General features: G+C 42.6%; 1 protein-coding gene across 6 annotated transcripts in view; it reads left to right on the top strand.

The window, feature by feature from the left end:
• The window catches only part of ABCC4 (ATP binding cassette subfamily C member 4 (PEL blood group)), a 287,310-nt gene that overhangs the window by 170,164 nt on the left and 99,150 nt on the right, over nucleotides 1-17,996 (top strand). The gene's annotated exons all lie outside the window — the stretch shown is intronic.

Genomic DNA, 17,996 nt, shown 5'->3' with positions numbered 1-17,996 from the left:
TGCTCTGGGCATTTGGTACTGCCCTCTTGCACTCCTCTTCCCACCTCCCAAAACCCCCACTTCCCCTGAGCATCATTTCCTTCTCTATGGCTCTTGTCCTTATTTATTTATTTTTTTTAATTTTTTTGAGACAGAGTCTTGCTCTGTCACCCAGGCTGGAGTGCAGTGGCGTGATCTTGGCTCACTGCAACCTCTGCCTCCTGGGTTCAAGTGATTCTCATGCCTCAGCCTCCCAAGTAGCTGGGATTACAGGTGTGTGCCACCTCCTCTGGCTAGCTTTTGTATTTTTGTGGAGACAGGGTTTTACCCTGTTGTCCAGGCTGATTTTGAACTCCTGAGCTTAACTGATCCGCCCACCTCGGCCTCTCTTGTTTTCATTTAAATGACTCCTGGGATCACATTTCCTTCACTACATATTCTTAGAACACTTTTCTAGAATAGTCTGCAGCATTTTCCTTCTTTAAACTCAAGACTCGCCCGTCTCCACTTCCCTTGATCCCGTTATGTATTTATCTTTACTTTTCATTGCTAGAAACACATCCTCTGGAAGTATAGAGAATGTTTGCACGTCACTGTCTTCTTCCATTTAGATCCTCTAGCCTCTCTTTTTAAAAAAAACATATATATTTTTTGGCATTTCCCCCTCCTCCTTTTAGCCTTCTGTTCTCAGTGTATACAAGCTCACAGAGGGCTAGGATGGTTACTGCCTCTGAATGACCATTATTCATGCATCTGAGCATTGGTAACTGACCTAGGAACAATCAGCTTCTGATGGGCTTCTCTTGAAATTGTAGAGCATGGAAGGCTTTAGTGAATATCATTGTGTTGACTTGGCCATGTCACCCAGTGCGGTGGCATTTCGTTCATATTCATCATTTACATCTTAACCTGAACGTGTTTGGCTTGGGCAGGAAAGTGGGGGTCAAGAATATTGATTGTGTAAAATATTTTTCAGAAAGGTCAATTGCTGTGGCGTTTTCTAAAGGTCACCCAATGCTTTGCAGAGTAAAATGCTTACCCACATCCTCTTAACTCTCCTTTTCTTCTTCTCTGCAGAAGGTGGCTCTTGTGTCCCTTCAGCACCCTTCTCTGCCGCCACAGGCGGGCTCTTCCTTCGCCATTCCTCCCCTCAGATGTCGCTGTTGTTGTTCTTTGCTTTGCTCTCCTTATCCTACAAGGAGAGTTCTCTTTTGTTGGAGGTGGGAGGGGACTCTGGTCTCCAGAAGTGCTGTTACTGTCTCATCTCTCTCACCAGTTGGTGACAGAGGGGCTGCCACAGCAGGTGCCTCCTCTGTGAGCCAGGCAAATTGGGTGCTGAGCGTCCACGTCGAGCTGAACGCTCTGCTGGTGTCTCCAGGAATGGATGCATGTGATGGATAGAATGGATGCTGAGAGAAGGATGGCTGGAAAGTTGTTTTAAAAAAATGTTTTTAGGGACCGGGCGTGGTGGCTCATACCTGTAATCCCACCTTTTTGGGAGGTCGGGGCAGGCAGATCACTTGAGGCCAGGAGTTTGAGACCAGCCTGGCCAACATGGTGAAACCCCATCTATACTGAAAATACAAAAATTAGCCAGGTGTGATGGTGCACACCTGTAAACCCAGCTACTCGGGAGGCTGAGGTGGGAGAATCGCTTGAACCCGGGAGGCGGAGGTTGCAGTGAAGCGAGATCGTGCCCCTGCACTCCAGCCTGGGTGACAGAGCAAGATTCTGTCTCCAAAAAAAAAAAAAAAAAATTTTAAATTCTAGTAAAATACACCTTACATAAAATTTGCCGTCTTAATTATTTTAAGTACTCTATATAGTTTGGTGACATTAAGTTCATTTGCATTGTAGTGCAGCTGTCACCATCCTCCATCTCCCGAACTTATCCCTCTTCCCAAACTGAAACCCAGGACCCATTAAACACTAGCTCCCCACCACCCCTTCCCTCCAGCCCCTGACATTCACCCTTCTACTTTCTGTCTCTGAGTTTGACTGTTCTACATACTGGACATAACTGGAATCAAACAGTCTTTTTCCTTTTCTGAGAGGCTTATTTTATTTAGTGTAATCTCCTTATGGTTCATCTATGTTGTAGAATGGCCCAGAATCTCCTCCTATCTTAAAGCTGAATAATATTCCATTGTGTGTATATACGGTCAGCCAGCCTCTGTATCTGTGGGTTCCACATGCTCAGATTCAACCAACTGAGAATGGAAAATATTTGGAAAAACAATCCAATAAAAAATTATAATACAACAACAAAAATAATGTATTACAAATACATAGCACTTACATTGTATTTAGGCATTATAAGTAATCTAGGGATGATTTAAAATTAAATGGGAGGGCCGGGCGCGGTGGCTTACACTTGTAATCCCAGCACTTTGGGAGGCTGAGGTGGGCGGATCACTTGAGGCCAGGAGTTTGAGACCAGTCTGACCAACATGGTGAAACCCCGTCTCTACTAAAAATACAAAAATTAGCCGGGCATGGCAGTGCATGCCTGTAATTCCAGCTACTCGAGAGACTGAGGCAGGAGAATCACTTGAACCCAGGAGGTGGAAGTTGCGGTAAGCCGAGATCACGCCACTGCACTCCAGCCTTGGCAACACAGTGAGACTCTGTCTCAAAAAGTAAACAAAAAATAAAGTAAAATTATATTGGAGGATGTCTGTATGTTATATGCAAATGGACTTGAGCATTTGCAGATATTGGTATTGGTGGAAGGTCCTGGAACCAATCTCACACAGATAGAGAGGGACAACCAACTGTACCACCTTTTGTTAATCCATTCATTTGTTATTGATGTCTTGGGTTGCTTCTGCCCTTTGACTATTGTGTATAGTGCTGCTGTGAACATGGGTATGCAGATATCTCTTCTAGACCCCCACTGTCTCTTCTATTGGGTATATATCTAGAGGTGCAATTGCTGGATCATGCGGTAATTCTGTGTTTCATAATTTGGGGACCTGTCATATTTTTTTTCATTGCACCTGCACCATTTTTATGATCCCCCAACTATATACAAGAATTCTAATGCCTTCACATCCCTGCCAACACTTGGTATTTTCTGGTTTTATGATAGTAGCCATGCTCCTGGGTGTAAGGTAGTGACTTCCTTTATTTTCTTAAGTCAATGAATCCTACAAGGCGGCTTTGAGTTGTTAATTGTGGGGAGTGCCAGGTCGCCTGACATCTTTTTGTTTTCTCTTTTTTTTTTTTTGAGACAGAGTCTTGCTCTGTTGCCCAGGCTGGAGTGTAGTGGTGTGATCTCGGCTCACTGTAGCCTCCACCTCTGGGGTTCAGGCAATTCTTCTGCCTCAGCCTCCCGAATAGCTGGGATTATAGTTGTGCACCACCACGCCCAGCTAATTTTTTATATTTTTAGTAGAGACGGGGTTTCACCATGTTGGCCAGGCTGGTCTCAAACTCCTGACCTCAGGTGATCTGCCCGCCTCAGCCTCCAAAAGTGCTGGGATTACAGGCGTGAGCCACTGCGCCCGGCTGGGCAGCTTTTCCCTGAAAACAAGCCACCCATGCGATGGAGCCTGTGCAGGTTTTTGTTGCGCGTCTTCTCTTGTCGCCTTTCCTTGGCATGCTTCCCCTTTTTTTAATCCTACACTTGAAAATTAGATCAAACACAAGCTGTGTTTAGATTTATTTACAGTTTCTTAACTCCTTTCCTGTTTGCCTTTTGACAGGCTTGGCATAAGAAGTCTTTTTCAAGTAGTAAATTAATTTAGGTGGCACGCACCCCACCTGAGTTTTGTTACATGCTGGCAGTTTAGATAAATGGATATTATAATCTCAGCACATTTCTGCCCAACACCACTGCACAGATTTGCAAAAGTCTACAAAAGTGATAATATTCTGTCAGTTTGGACCCTAGAAAAAGAAGAAGAAGAAGGAGAAAAAAAAACAGGGTGCATTTTCTTATTCGTATTTCTAGGATGCCTGTGGGGAAGCCACAAATGCCATATAGCAGTTTACATGGCTAAATACACATGAAAAAAGATAAGGGACCCAAAGATGTTTCTTTGTAGGCACATGGGAGAAGAGTCAGTTCAAATCGGTAATTGTCAGCTGTGTTTGGAGATACATTCTCCATCGCAACCAAAGATTTTTCTTTTTCCCCCTTAAACTCACCATTTCCTTGAAGAATGCAGTCTATTTTTAATGACTTTATTGATTTGACGATTGGGTTACAATGTACTTTATTTACTGCAGAAATGTTTCGTTCCTGTCAGCACTTAATGCGAATAAAGCTACTTTTGGCACCACTTTGATAGACTGTAAAACTGCTTATATTTGTAGGAAAATTTGTTTTGCCACGGTATGTTTATGTACAGACTCAGTGTGACTTTTTCTCCCCTCAAAATCATTTTATATCATAGTGTAGCTGACAAATAAATACACACAGCACAGTAATCATTGTGTACTGTCAGAGCAGCAGAAAACAAAATGTGGGTTTTATGACAGGGATCAAAAAAGAGATTTAATATTCACAATTAAAGCCACTTATTTAATGCTTTATGTTTTTGCTTCTGTGTTAGGGCTTTCCGGTTTTTGGTTCATAGTTTGTATATCTCTTAAAAATAGTAAATATACAGTAAACCCTACATTCACTGTTATTGTCTGCATATGAATTTAATATTTATTATCCAAGAAGACCCAATAAAAGCCGATCTTTATTTCCTATTGTTCAAGGTATAAGCAAAGTCAAAATACATTTGCAATACAATAAGTTTTCTGTTAAGTTTCTTTCTTTTCTTTTTCTTTTTTTTTTGTTTTTTTGAGATGGAGTTTTGCTCTTGTTGCCCAGGCTGGAGTGCAATGGTGTGATCTCAGCTCACTGCAACCTCCACTCCCCAGGTTCAAGTGATTCTTCTGCCTCAGCCTCCCAAGTAGCTGGGATTATTGGCGTGTGCCACCGCACTCAACTAAGTTTTGTATTTTTAGTGGAGACAGGGTTTCACCATGTTGGCCAGGCTTGTCTCCAACTCCTGACCTCAGGTGATCCACCCACCTTGGCCTCGCAAAGTGCTGGAATTACAGGTGTGAGCCACTGCGCCTGGCCTGTTTTCTGTTAAGATTCTTAAGTTTTTCGTGAAAGCAATGTCATATAATATATAGCTTTGCTCTATCATAATAAATTTAATTTGGGAAGGAAGCTGAATCATCTTTAAAAATTTTTTTTCATGAAACATTTTTCTCCTACAAATGTTTTCTAGTACGTATTTTTTCTTAAATAAGAGAAATACTATCAATTTTAGTTATTTATGTTATACATTTTTGTTTTACTTATTTTTCATAGGATAGCAGGATATAATATTGGCAAATTGAATATCATCAAATAGCCTACAACCTTAGTCCTGAATCAATACTATGCCACAAGAGGATTTGGAATATCCACAACATGTCCATTATATTTGCAGTCCATCTGAAAAAATAATACACAAAGACCAACAAATGGATAACTTCCTGTACAAATGAACACATCAGAAATATCATTATGTTTATTGCTTTAGCTACCTTTATGCTTTAATATGATTGGCAATTATCCAGTAAACTTGTGCCAGGTAAAAATAAGCACCATTCTGGGTTATTCAATTTCAATGAACATGTAAAATAATATTTTAATAATTACGCAATTTTTTTAAAAAAAATTTACTTTTGAATGCATTTAACAAATTGGCTAGGAGTCCTTCTTTAAAGAGAGGTAAATGCAACCGTCAACAGCATCTGCAAGCTAACCCCAAAGAACCCATTTTCAGCCAACTTCGTGATCTCTCATTCAGATTCGAATCTACAATGAAGTGCCAAAATCATGCTTTTAAAAAATGACAGCGTTAGTGAAACTCTGGAGGTGCTTATATTGCTAGTGTAGGCAAAAACGCCCAGCAATACAGAGCTAGGCCGTTTTCCTTGATTCTTTCGCCATAGGAAGAAATGAACTTCCAGGGAGGTAATGGAGTCCTTCTGAGAACCATGATTAAAAGTCTTTGGGAATTATCAGCCAAACTTAAAATGGATCTCTAGGTTTTCATGGGGAGTTGTGTTAAAAAGGGACATTTTAATTTAAAGGAACCAAGTTGATAAGGTAGGTTCAGGGAACCAAAAATGTTGAACAGATTTTTGCTGGATTGACAACTTGTGCGGATCGTGGGTTTTTAGGGTGGTTTAATCATCTGCTTCTAGGGAAATGGCCACAGCTTGCCTCTCCTTCGGGGTAAAAGGTAGGTTCTGAGTCTGTGATTTTTCCCTGCTCAGAGTGAATAAATATTTTAAGTAGGTGTGGTCAGCTGTCCAGCTCTTTACTTTTTCAGTTGGGAAGGAAAGAGTTGCACAGCTATGACGTTTAGAGCCAACAAGGACTTGCAGATGCCCTGTGCATAGGAGCAGCTGAACACATTCTGAATCATGCAATTGAGCAGGCTGCTAAGTAATGGAGAAAAGAATATCACGCACAGAGATTTGATGTCTTTTTATGGGAGAACAAAAGAGTTTCGATTCTTTCACATTGAGTTTAGCCTAGCCATTGTGTGGCACAGGGGGTTTAATGAATCATTGTTTAACTAGGATCCTGCCAAGTATTTGACCATTAAATAGACTCCAATGTGTATAGAGTTCTTCTCTGACAGACTCTTATTTGACTGTGATTAATTGGCATCGAATTGTTATTTAATTACCTCCACAGAAATCTAAGAACAGTTTGTGTTCTGATTAAGTTATTTGATGTAGGAACAGGCATGGGGCTGGAGAGGTCAGCTCAGCCCTCAGGACTCCCTGCTACTACCAAAGCCAACTTCTGTGGCTGCCCAAAGCTCACAGAAGATCCCCGAGGATCAAAAATTCAGACAGAATCTGGATTTTACCTTTTTCTTAGAATATAAAAAATGTTTTGACAACTCAAACTTATAGCATAAATTTGTAAAGCTTTTTTTTTGCATGTTGAAATCCTTTGAAGTTATTTATTGGACTGTGTTAAACATGTTCAGTGACAGTTATTGAGGTTTCCTTCAGTTCACAATTGAAACATGTTACGCCTTCCCATGCATGGAGAAGAGGTCAGCCAGCGGGATGCATGGCACAGTAGGAGTAAGGCAGAAGAAAGTCAATGATTGCACAGTCTGGTTTGGGAGTCACTGTCCTTAGAGAATAGCACCATAAGGGCATGAGATCACCACTGAAGGGATAGGGTTCTGAGAGGTGGAGCCTCTAGATGTAAGGGGAGACCACCTGTACTTAGCAGATGGACAGGGTAGCAGGGGTGGAAAGAGGCAGATATTAAAAGAAAGAAAATCAGGCCAGGCGTGGTGGCTCACGCCTGTAATCCCAGCACTTTGGGAGGCCAAAGCGGGTGGATCACTTGAGGCCAGGAGTTCGAGACCAGCCTGGCCAACAGGGAGAAACCTCGTCTCTAAAAATACAAAAATTAGCTGGGCATGGTGGCACACGCCTGTAATCCCAGCTACTTGAGAGGCTGAGGCAGGAGAATCGCTTGAACCCAGGGGGCAGAGGTTGCAGTTAGCCAAGATCGGGCTACTGCACTCCAGCCTGGGCAACAGAGAGAGACTCTGTCTCAAAAAAGTAAAATAAAATAAATTTATATCCCTGAAGCCAGTATACATAGATATCTCGAAAAGACGATGATGAACAGCATCAGATGCTGCAGGAAAAGTCAAGAGCAATGAGGATGAGGGAAAAGCTGGCTGCTGCGTTTAGAAATGACTGGTGAACACCATGGTGTGAAGAGGAGCAGGAATGGGACTGCAGAGGGTTGTGGGGCGTTTGGATAGGTGAACATTCTCCCTAAGATGAAGATGATGGTTTGACTAAGAGGTAATGTGTATCTTAAGCTGTTTATAACTGACAGCTTAGGTAGAATTATAAGAATCATAGTAATATTTCTAGTTCTTAAAATTTTATCTGAATTTTTAAAGAAGAAATTCAATGGTTAAATTTCCCCCTAGCTTTTTAATGGTGTACTTAAATATATATATATATATATATATTTTGGAATATATATATATATATTTTTTGGAATATATATATATATTTTGGAATATATATATATATTTTGGAATATATTTGGAATATATATATATATTTTGGAATATATATATATATATATATATATATATATATATATATTCCAACAAAAGTTCATGCGTTTTTATTGAACACAGCCTAGCACACAGTTTGGTGTAACACCTGTTGGTGGTTCCCAGATATTAAAATGATGCGCTGGGGATGGAACTGACGATCACATCTGGGTGTTGGTTGATCTGTTTCCAGCACACCTTTGGTTGCTTTACATAGGCTGGGTAGTGGGAGGGCCCATTGTCTTCAAGTTCAGTCACGTTCTCACACTGAATGTTTTGCTGTCCTATTTTTGAGTATTACATATACTTGTATGTGGATCAGAGATAGAGCCGATTTTGCACACTGAATGATAATTTCTATTCAAGGTAATCTCAGTGATTGAATTTGATACTTTCCTTTGTGGAAGTGGAAATTCCTCGTCTAGGTGAATGCTGTATAAATATGCGTTGCTGCCACCATCTCTGTGGGAACACATTCTTGGATATCGCTGGGTATTTCTAGGCCCTTGTTTTTACCCCTCCAATACTCATTCTTTTGGAGATATTCCATGAGCATTTAGCCATGAACGACAGTGACAGGATACTGGAGCAGTAAAAACTATGTCTTAGGGATTAAAGTGGTGCATTCCCAGAAGAGGTCAAGAGATTGGTGATTTCTTACTCTCTTAGAATCAGAGGTTCTTAATGAGAGCTCTGCTGTCCTGTGGTTCCTGGTGTAGGAATCCCCTGAAATCATATGCAAACTGCACACGTGCATTTCCAAGCGAAAACACTCTGTGGCATTCATTGGCCATGCAGTGTTTGAGAGCAGTCGTGCTAGAGATCCTTCTACCTGTTGCTGTCCAGGGATCTGTACCTCCTGGATGCTATGTGAGGTTGGGCCGGGTTCACTCCTCCCTGGTGTATTCGTGAGATCCATGGGTAGAGGAAATGGCCTGGTCTGTCTTCCTAACTTTTTTCTTTTTAGCAAATGTAAAATAATCATCACTTGCTGTAGCAAAGCATGCATAGCTGCTATAGCAAAATGGTTTCCTGAGGCAATTTATCAGGTGTTTTCAATGGCTTCAAGGATAATCCCCTACAATACTTCCTGGCAATGAGTGATTCGGCTTTGCCCTGGGTCACACAGCATGTTAAGGCCTGGGATGAGGTAGAACTGGAGCCCCTGGACTTTCCTAATTAATTCTGCCTTTTATTAGGCTGCATGTCCTCATTCATTGATTCATTCATTTATTTACTTGTTACAAGTTACGGCCTCTTGTAACTTGCGTAATTTAATCTTGAGGTGGAGTTATTTTAAATGTTTTACTTTAATTATGATTAGCCAAGAGAGAGTTCCTGAAACCCTTCTAAGCAGGAGTGATAGCCAAAGTATTTACCGTCCAGTACAGCAGGCAGTAGCCTATCAGAGGAGGCCTGGGCTGTCAGCGGCTGCTTTGGCCATCATCATTTGTGTCAGCCCTGCCTGGAAATTTATTGGCTAATTTTTATTAGTAGACATTTAATAGAACTTGCAAATGTGTCCAGTAAAGTAGCTTGATGTCATGGAGGTGTTGACATGAGCACACCTTTCTGAACCTCCAGGAGCTGGGTATGAGTCACAGCCTGGAGGCCTGACAGCCAGGCATCCTGGAATTAATTTCTTCCTGTCTCTAAGCCTCCACTGTATCTTCTATAAAATGGGAACAGTATCTGTGTCATAGTTTTGAGGTGATGTAAATGGTTTCTGGCACTAATTTAATGCTCTGTGGGGTGGTCTTCAAACACAGTGTTGAGTTCACTCTTCTAGGTTTGTGTGCCTCATTTGGTGCCTTAAGAAAATGGTCTGGGTTAGGGTGTACCTTTATATTATTATTATTTTATTTTATTTATTTTTTTATTTTTCTTGAGATCAAGTCTCACTCTGTCACCCAGCCTGGAGTACAGTGGTGTGATTTCAGTTCACTGCAGCTTCCGCCTCCCAGGTTCAGGCAATTCTGCCTCAGCCTCCCGAGTAGCTGGGACTACAGGCACACACCACCATGTCTGGCTTTTTTTTTTTTTTTGCATTTTTAGTAGAGACAGGGTTTCACCATGTTGGCCTCAGGTGATCCCCCCACCTCTGCCTCCCAAAGTGCTGGAATTACAGGCGTGAACCACTGTTTCCCCCCTTTTTTTTTTTTTTTTTTTAAAGAAAGGAGGCATTTCTTGCTCCCTTGCCCAGTCTGGAGTGCAGTAGCGTGATCATAGCTCACTGCATCCTCAAACTCCTGGGCTCAAACAGTCCTCTCCCCTTGGTTTCCCCAAGTGCTGGGATTACAGGCTTGAGCCACCATGCCTGGCAGCAGTGGGATGACATCTCCAATCATGAGTGAATGAACCAAGATGACCCTCAGGAAAAAATCTTGTCCAGTTGCCTGCTCTCAGTGAGGAAGGCACCGGGATGAGTTAGTGTGGGCTCTGTCTGTGCGCACACAGGCAGAGGCCGAGTCGATCTCTTGGCTATCTTCTGTAGACTACTTTCTCTAGCCAAAGTCAAATGTGTAAAACGTCCATCTCTCCAAACTGCACTTGTTCCCCTCCTAAATGCTTCCTCTTTACAAATATGGCTTTGAAGAGCCGTAAGTACAAGGAATTTTTAGCAGAGGCCCTCAACACCTGATCCTTTTCCACTCCCATTCCACACCCAAGTCCTTTCCTATCAGTACACCTTAGGTCATGCTCTTCCCATCAACTAGGCAAATATTTGTCATCCTGTCACCCTTTCCCGCCTCTCAGTCCTGACGGATGTCATTCCTTCCATCTGATCAAAGTCCACATTCTTCATCAATACATTCTCTTCTTCATCAATACATTCTCTTCTTCATCAATACATTCTCTTCTTCATCAATACATTCTCTTCCCTGTTTCCAAATTCTCAGGCCCTGTTCCCATGAGGGCTGACCCTGCCTCACCCTGGTAACTCGCACCAGCTGGTGATGCCCCCCTGCTGTTGTGCCTTCCTCATTGCCGCCTGCCTTGGGCATGGTCTGTGCTTTCTTATTTCTGCCACCTGCGTGTGTGCTCATGTCGGGTTGTGTCACTCTACATGCTGCGCTCACTTACATGTATCTATTAACCTGCTACCAGTGTGATCATAAGACACTCAGAGAGGGCTGGGTGTAGTGGCTCATGCCTGTAATCCCAGCACTTTGGGAGGCCGAGGTGGGCAGATCACCTGAGGTCAGGAGTTTGAGACCAGCCCAGCCAACATGGTGAAACCCCGTCTCTACTAAAAATACAAAAATTTGCTGGGTGTGGCGGTGCACATCTGTATTCCCAGCTACTTGAGAGGCTGAGGCAGGAGAATTGCTTGGATCTGGGAGGTGGAGGTTGCGGTGAGCTGAGATCGTGCTAGTGCGCTTCAGCCTGGGCAACAGAGTGAGACTTCGTCCCCTGCAAAAAAACAAAAAACACTCCAGAGCGACATCAAACAAACATCAATTTTAAGTCATGAGACAAGTAAAATTTTAATTCCAATTAGCAGGTTCTGATGAGTGATTATAGGTGTCTTAGCTGATGGGTGAGCAGCAGGAAAGGAATGAGTACAAAATAAGAGATTATTGTTACCCAGAGGAAGGAAAACTTGAAGCTGGATGTGGAAAACAGATGATGAGGTTGCCTTTTGCCTTGAAGCCGTTTGGGTTTTTACAAGTCATTTAGTGTAGACAGTCTCACCTAGCATCTTCCAGTTGGGGAAAAAAATGAGAAGGATCTGATTAGAAAATGGAAGAACACATACATACTTTTGAAACTCATTTTCTCCAATTTGTCATGTCATGTAATAAAACCTGGAAATTATTTTTTCAAAAATATGTTGTAATTATGTGGAAAGGCAAGAAACAACTACACTTTGAAAACACAACACAGTCCTGGGACTACAGGCATGTGCCTCCACACCCGGCTAAGTTTTCTATTTTTGATAGAGTCGGGGTTAGCTTCCCTAGCTGTGGAGGGTTTCTGAGAAAAGCAGCACAGTTATCCATAGCCGATCCAGTATAGATAAAGGCACTCGCATTAGTGGCAGGTTCCTGAGAGCTACATTTGTCAGCAAGAGTTTCATGGAGGAAAAAGGGCTAAGGCTGAGATCCTGGTAGGTGGAGGCAAGCAGGGACTGAGGACCTTCATATGACAGATGGAAGAGAGAGAAGGCCCCCTGATGGGAACAAGGACACATGGCCAGGAGGAATGGAGGGGAGGTTAGGAATAGACCTCTCTTCTACCTCTCTCTCCTCACTGTTTCTAAAAACTTAATAGCTTTGATTTGACATATGAATAAATAAGGCTGTAAACGAGATTATTTTAAATGAGAAGTAAAGACATGCTGGTAATTATGTAAAATAAAGATAAGTCAAAAAATGACTTACAAGTTTTCATGCTGTATGTTTAGGCATAGGTCTAAGGTAGGGTTTGAGAAGTTAGGTGTGGGTTGTTGTGGGTCAGTTTCAAAAGATTCTGTTTAGTTTATTTAGATGAGCTTAAGATGTTTTGTAGGATAACTGAGTGTCTGAGTAAGCCCTGGGCTGGGAGATCAGGAGTACAGATAAGATTTGGGATGTATAAGCAAACAGGAAATCCTTGAAATGAAAGTGAGCAAAGTTCAAGAAGACAATCAGAAAAAGGAAAAAATGGTCAACAGATTTATCCTTAGAAAAAAATAAGACGAAGCAAAGGATATTGAAGGAAGTTGCCCTGAAGAGTGGGGTTTCTCATTCCTCTTCTCTTTGCTGTATGGAAATCCCAGAATGGCTTGGCAGAGAGTTCCCACCCCATTACGAAACACTGCATCACCTTGAGCAAGATTGGCTTTTGTCTTCACATCTCTAACATGAGGAGTTTGGTCTACAAAGTGCTGTGAACATTTCTGTTGCCTGCAGAAACCTTTCTTCAGAGGCAATCTCTATGTGAAGGTCCCAATGGATATAAAGCCCTATGTTTGAGAGGGGAAGGGCAGAGAAGGGAGGAGATGAGATGTTTGGGGTTGGGTGTGCTTGGCCTCCTCTTCATCCTCTGTCTCATTCTTTAAGATTCTCCAAGGCAGAATCTCAGAATCTTCATAAGACAAGGTTTGAGGCTGAGCGCTGTGACTCATGCCTGTATTCCCAGCCCTTTGGGAGGCCGAGGTGAGCAGATTGCTTGAGCCTCAAGAGTTTGAGACCAACCTGGGCAACATGGCAAAACCTCATCTCTACAAAAAAATTTAAAAATTAGCCAGGCATGGTGGTGCACCGGAGGTCCCAGCTACTTGGGAGGCTGAGGCAGGAGGATCAGTTGAGCCCAGGGAGGTCAAGGCTGCGGTGAGCCTTGACCTGGGCAACAGAGCGAGACCTTTTCTCAAAAAAAAAAAAAAAAAAAAAAAACCCCATAAAGTTTGAATGTTATTAGCCCTGGGGATCCTTCACACCCATTTAAGCTCTATAATCCTATGATAATAATGCAAAGAACACCTCACCCATGTGAGCTACTCTGGAATTTAGAGGATCCCTTCATAATCATGATCTCTTTGATCCTCATGATCTTTGGCCCTGTGAAGTAGTCCAGGCAAATATCATCAGCTCCATTTTGTAGGTCAGGAATTTGAGTGTCAGTATAGGTTGGGTGAGTTGCCCTGTATTGTTGAGTCCTGTTGCTACTGAGCCTCCGAGGAGGACAAGTACCTCATGTCTTGTCCCTGACTCATTTTCTCTTTCATGCCTTCTGTGAGCCTCTGCCATGTTGATGGCCTGTTCTGATGAGATATACCGAAATACTGGACTTCTAGAGCTCCTGTTTGGTTCTCATTTTGGTCTAAGCTGAGTGATACAGGATGTCCAGGCTGGCGCATCTCCTCAAATGGCTTCCTTCCCTCCCAGACCACAGTGTCATGGATGCTGTCATCCTTTTCAGCCTAGCAACTGTCTCCAGGCTCCACCCAACAGCCTGTACTCTGGAGTGCACAGGTCAATTCTCAACACCATTTGATAGACTCTGCTCTTTGGGACAGACTGCTTGCATTTACATTCTGCTTCTCACATCTCAAGATAGTGGTTCCCCCATCCTACCTTTGCCCTTTGCACACTCCACCTACCATCAACTATGGGTACCTGAGGGTCCACCCTCTCTCTGTACTTCTGGCTTTTTTTTTTTTTTGGGAGACGGAGTCTCGCTCTGTCGCCCAGCCTGGAGTGCAGTAGCATCCATCATCTTGGCTCACTGCAACCTCCACCTCCCCAACTCAAGCAATTCTCTGCCTCAACCTCCCATGTAGCTGGGATTATAGGCGCCCACCACCACGCCCACCTAAGTTTTTTGTATTTTTAGTAGAGACAGGGTTTCACCATCTTGGCCAGGCCGGTCTTGAACTCCTGACCTCGTGATCCACTTGCCTCGGCCTCCCAAAGTGCTGGGATTACAGGCATGAGCCACCGCGCTGGCTCAAAGGCCAATTTTTATCAAAAGTATTAGCTTTCAGAACCATCAGTGAAGCTATAAGTGTGGATACCTATAAAGAAGTTTACAATATTGAAGAGTTCACTAAACACATCTACTTTTACCTTCAAGGTCAGATGTGAAATGACCTAATGGGGTCTTTTTTGTTGATACCTAACACCATTTTTGTGGTACAGAATGGGCTCACCAAGAAGGAATGAGTGGCACACGATACATCATGGGTGAACCTCAAAAACTTGAGATACGGGAAGGAAGCCAGACACAAGAGATTACATATTGTGTGATTCCTTTTCCATGAAAGATACTGAAAAAACAAAGAGGCAGAAAGTAGTTGCTTGAGGCTGCGGTGGGCATAGGGAGGCACTGTGAGTGGCATGAGGGATCTTAGTGGGGGCATAAACATGTCTTCTAACTTATTTTTGGTAATGACTGCATCACTCAGTAAAGTTACTAAAATTCGTTGAATTGGATACCTGAAATGGGTGAGTTTTATGAGATGTAAAATATGTATCAATGCAGATATGCCTCAATATTTTCATATTTAAATGTACTTTTTTGTTACAAAAAAGAATGGGGCTCACAGTAGACATGGGAACTTACAAGCTGCAAATTGTAGTTTGGTTATAAGGGAATTGAGAAGTCTTAGTTATGGGAGAGGTATCAGAATTCCGGAGGTAACTTCAACTTCAGATTAGATTCTAGAATCAGTTTGTAAAATAGAGTCACTTATGAATTTGTATTTTGACAAAAAGTTCATTAACACCTTTTATAATATTCCATCTTGTGGAAAAAAGTTAGGAGGAACCTGACTCTGTATGTGATGTTATGACTTCAAAGGAGCTTGGTTTCTGTCTCTCTCTCTCGGAAGAAAATTTTAATGTGCTGATAACTTACTATAGACGGTTTTCAGACATGTTGGTTGTTTCCTACTTCTGATTTGCCAAATGATGTCACATTGACCATCTTTGATGCACTTGTTAATGCCTTGAGATACTTCTTAGAAATGGAATTTTGGGGTCCATGGGGATGCAGTCTCAATAGTTGTGTATTGTCCAGCTCCCAAAAATCTACCTGTGCCATCATGCAGGATTGGAGTGATATGGATTTACATTAAATGTGAGTCCAAAATGTGATGTGGCTCCAGGAATTTCCTGTGATTGTGGGCTTAGTCATGGGATATATCCTGACCTTGAGATATGCAGCTAATACCTAGGGTATTGATTTTAATCCTGGGTACCAGGCAGTCAGAGAGGCTGGCTACCTGACTGTGTGCTGAGGCAATGGCCAACATGGGAACCTGTGTGTTATGAGAGATAATTGAGGTACCCAAGGGATAGGTGCCTGTGAGAAGTCTGGAAAACTTGTGATTAACTTTCTTTAAGTAGTTGAAGAGCTGCCCTGTCAAGAGAAATTCGATTCACTTTGTATGGTTGTAATGGCAGAATCAGCAGCAATGGTTGGATGTTCCCGGAAGGCAAGATTCGGTTTAATGTAAGCAAGCCTTGTCTAACAGAACAGTCCGAAAGTAGGTTGGGTCCCCTCAGGAAACAGTGACTCCTCTTCTCTCGACATCCCTGGAGATGCTGCAGCAGGGGCCAGATGTCATTTGGATGAAGAGGTGTGGCATGTACATGGAGGGAATTTATCATAAGTGTTTGATTTGGAGACCTCTGGGAAAATGACTGTGAGGCTGTGAACTTGACATCACAGCTCTGATTATGACAGTTTACTGCGAAGCCAGATGAAAATATTCTGGCTGGATGCTGTGGCTCACACCTGTAATCCCAGCACTTTGGGAGGCCGAGGTGGGCGGATCACCTGAGGTCAGGAGCTTGAGACCAGCCTGGCCAAAGTGGTGAAACCCTGTCTCTACTAAAAATACAGAAATTAGCTGGTCATGGTGGCATGTGCCTGTAATCTCAGCTACGTGGGAGGCTGAGGCAGGAGAATCGCTTGAACCCAGGAGGCGGAGGTTGCGGTGAGCTGAGATATCCTCCAGCCTGGGAAACAGAGTGAGACTCCGTCTCAAAAAAAAAATTAAAACTTTTATTCTTTTTGCAAACACCAGTCTTTTTTAAATTGTTTCTTAGAACAAGGAAGTAACTATTGAACCTTCTCATCTTATACTTTCTACACTCAGATCATTGTTGATAAGAGTTTTGATTTCAACTGATCTTTGACATTCGGTTCAGTTATTGGCATAACTGTGTGAGGAGGTGGGCTTTCTCAGTTGTTTTTGTTTTCCTTGTATTTTATGCCGTTTTCCAACCATGGGTCTTTCAGATTTTAAGATGCTCCCAAATGGTCACGATAAAGGGTTGGTTTTCACGTGCTAATCATTTATGTAGCCTTTTTATCTTTTTTTCTTCTTCTTTTCTTTTTTGTAGAGATGAGGTCTCGCTATGTTGCTCAGGCTGGTCTTGAACTCCTGGGCTCAAGCAATCCTCCCACCTCTGCCTTCAGAAGTACTGGGATTATAGGTGGGAGCCCCATACCTGGCCTTTTTTTTTTTTTTTTTAATTTGAATATTGCTTTCAACTTTTTAAAAGCTGAACCGTACTTGCAATGTTTCTGAATATTGCCTATGTTAACTTTTCCATTTAAGAAATAATTCATATTTTAATAATTATGTCTTTAATTTTTTTACTTACATTTTCCTTGTTCTGGTATTGATACGTTGAGATGAGGAAAAATAACAAGAAAGACGACAAACAAAATCCATCAGTATCTGTCGGAAAAATACTCATTTGACTTTAATGTTTCTTAAGTACAGCTGATAAAATAGTAGCCTGACCTCTCGCCCTGCATAGCATGGTCTGGCAAACAGCAGAAGGGCCCCCGGGAGCTGGTTGGAAATTCAGGCTCCAGCTCCTCCCCAGGGCCACTGCATCAGGACCTGCATTTGAAAAGTTGAGCTTCCTCCCCGGTGGCATGCTGCAGAACCTGTGGGTCATAGTCATCATCGCACCTTTTTGGTTTTGGTTTTTTAGCAGCCATGAAAAAGTACCTGGCGTTGTGCCTGGGTTTTTTTTTTTTTTTTTTTTTTTTTTTTTTTACAGGCATGAGCCCATTTAATCCCTAGGACAACCGTCTAAAGGAGGTGTTATTAGAGGCTCAGAAAAGTTGTCACTGGGCCTGCCAAAGGTGTCACTGAATGATGCTTTCTGGAGTCTGCGTGTCCGAAGCCTGAGACAAGAAAATTGAGGTGTAGCTCCAACTTGTACACCCTGTGCTTCTTGGCCAGCTGGATGCCTCAGGAGAACTGCAGAGACTATATTAGCCCCAGCAGAGGGAGGCAGCTCCGTCCACAGCCTCTGACCATTCATGGTCCACTTGCGGCCTGGTATAAAGGCCCCAGGACGAAGTCAATCCTGACAAACCCTAGGACGCCACACATCTCATCTGTAAGCAGGGCTTCCGGAAGCATTGAGTAGAAAAGAAGTTCAGAGGCCTAGACAC

The sequence above is a fragment of the Pongo abelii genome, chromosome 14, assembly GCF_028885655.2.
Source record: "Pongo abelii isolate AG06213 chromosome 14, NHGRI_mPonAbe1-v2.0_pri, whole genome shotgun sequence".
In the NCBI taxonomy this organism is placed as follows: Eukaryota; Metazoa; Chordata; class Mammalia; order Primates; family Hominidae; genus Pongo; species Pongo abelii.
This window is presented reverse-complemented; position numbering and strand designations above follow the sequence as displayed.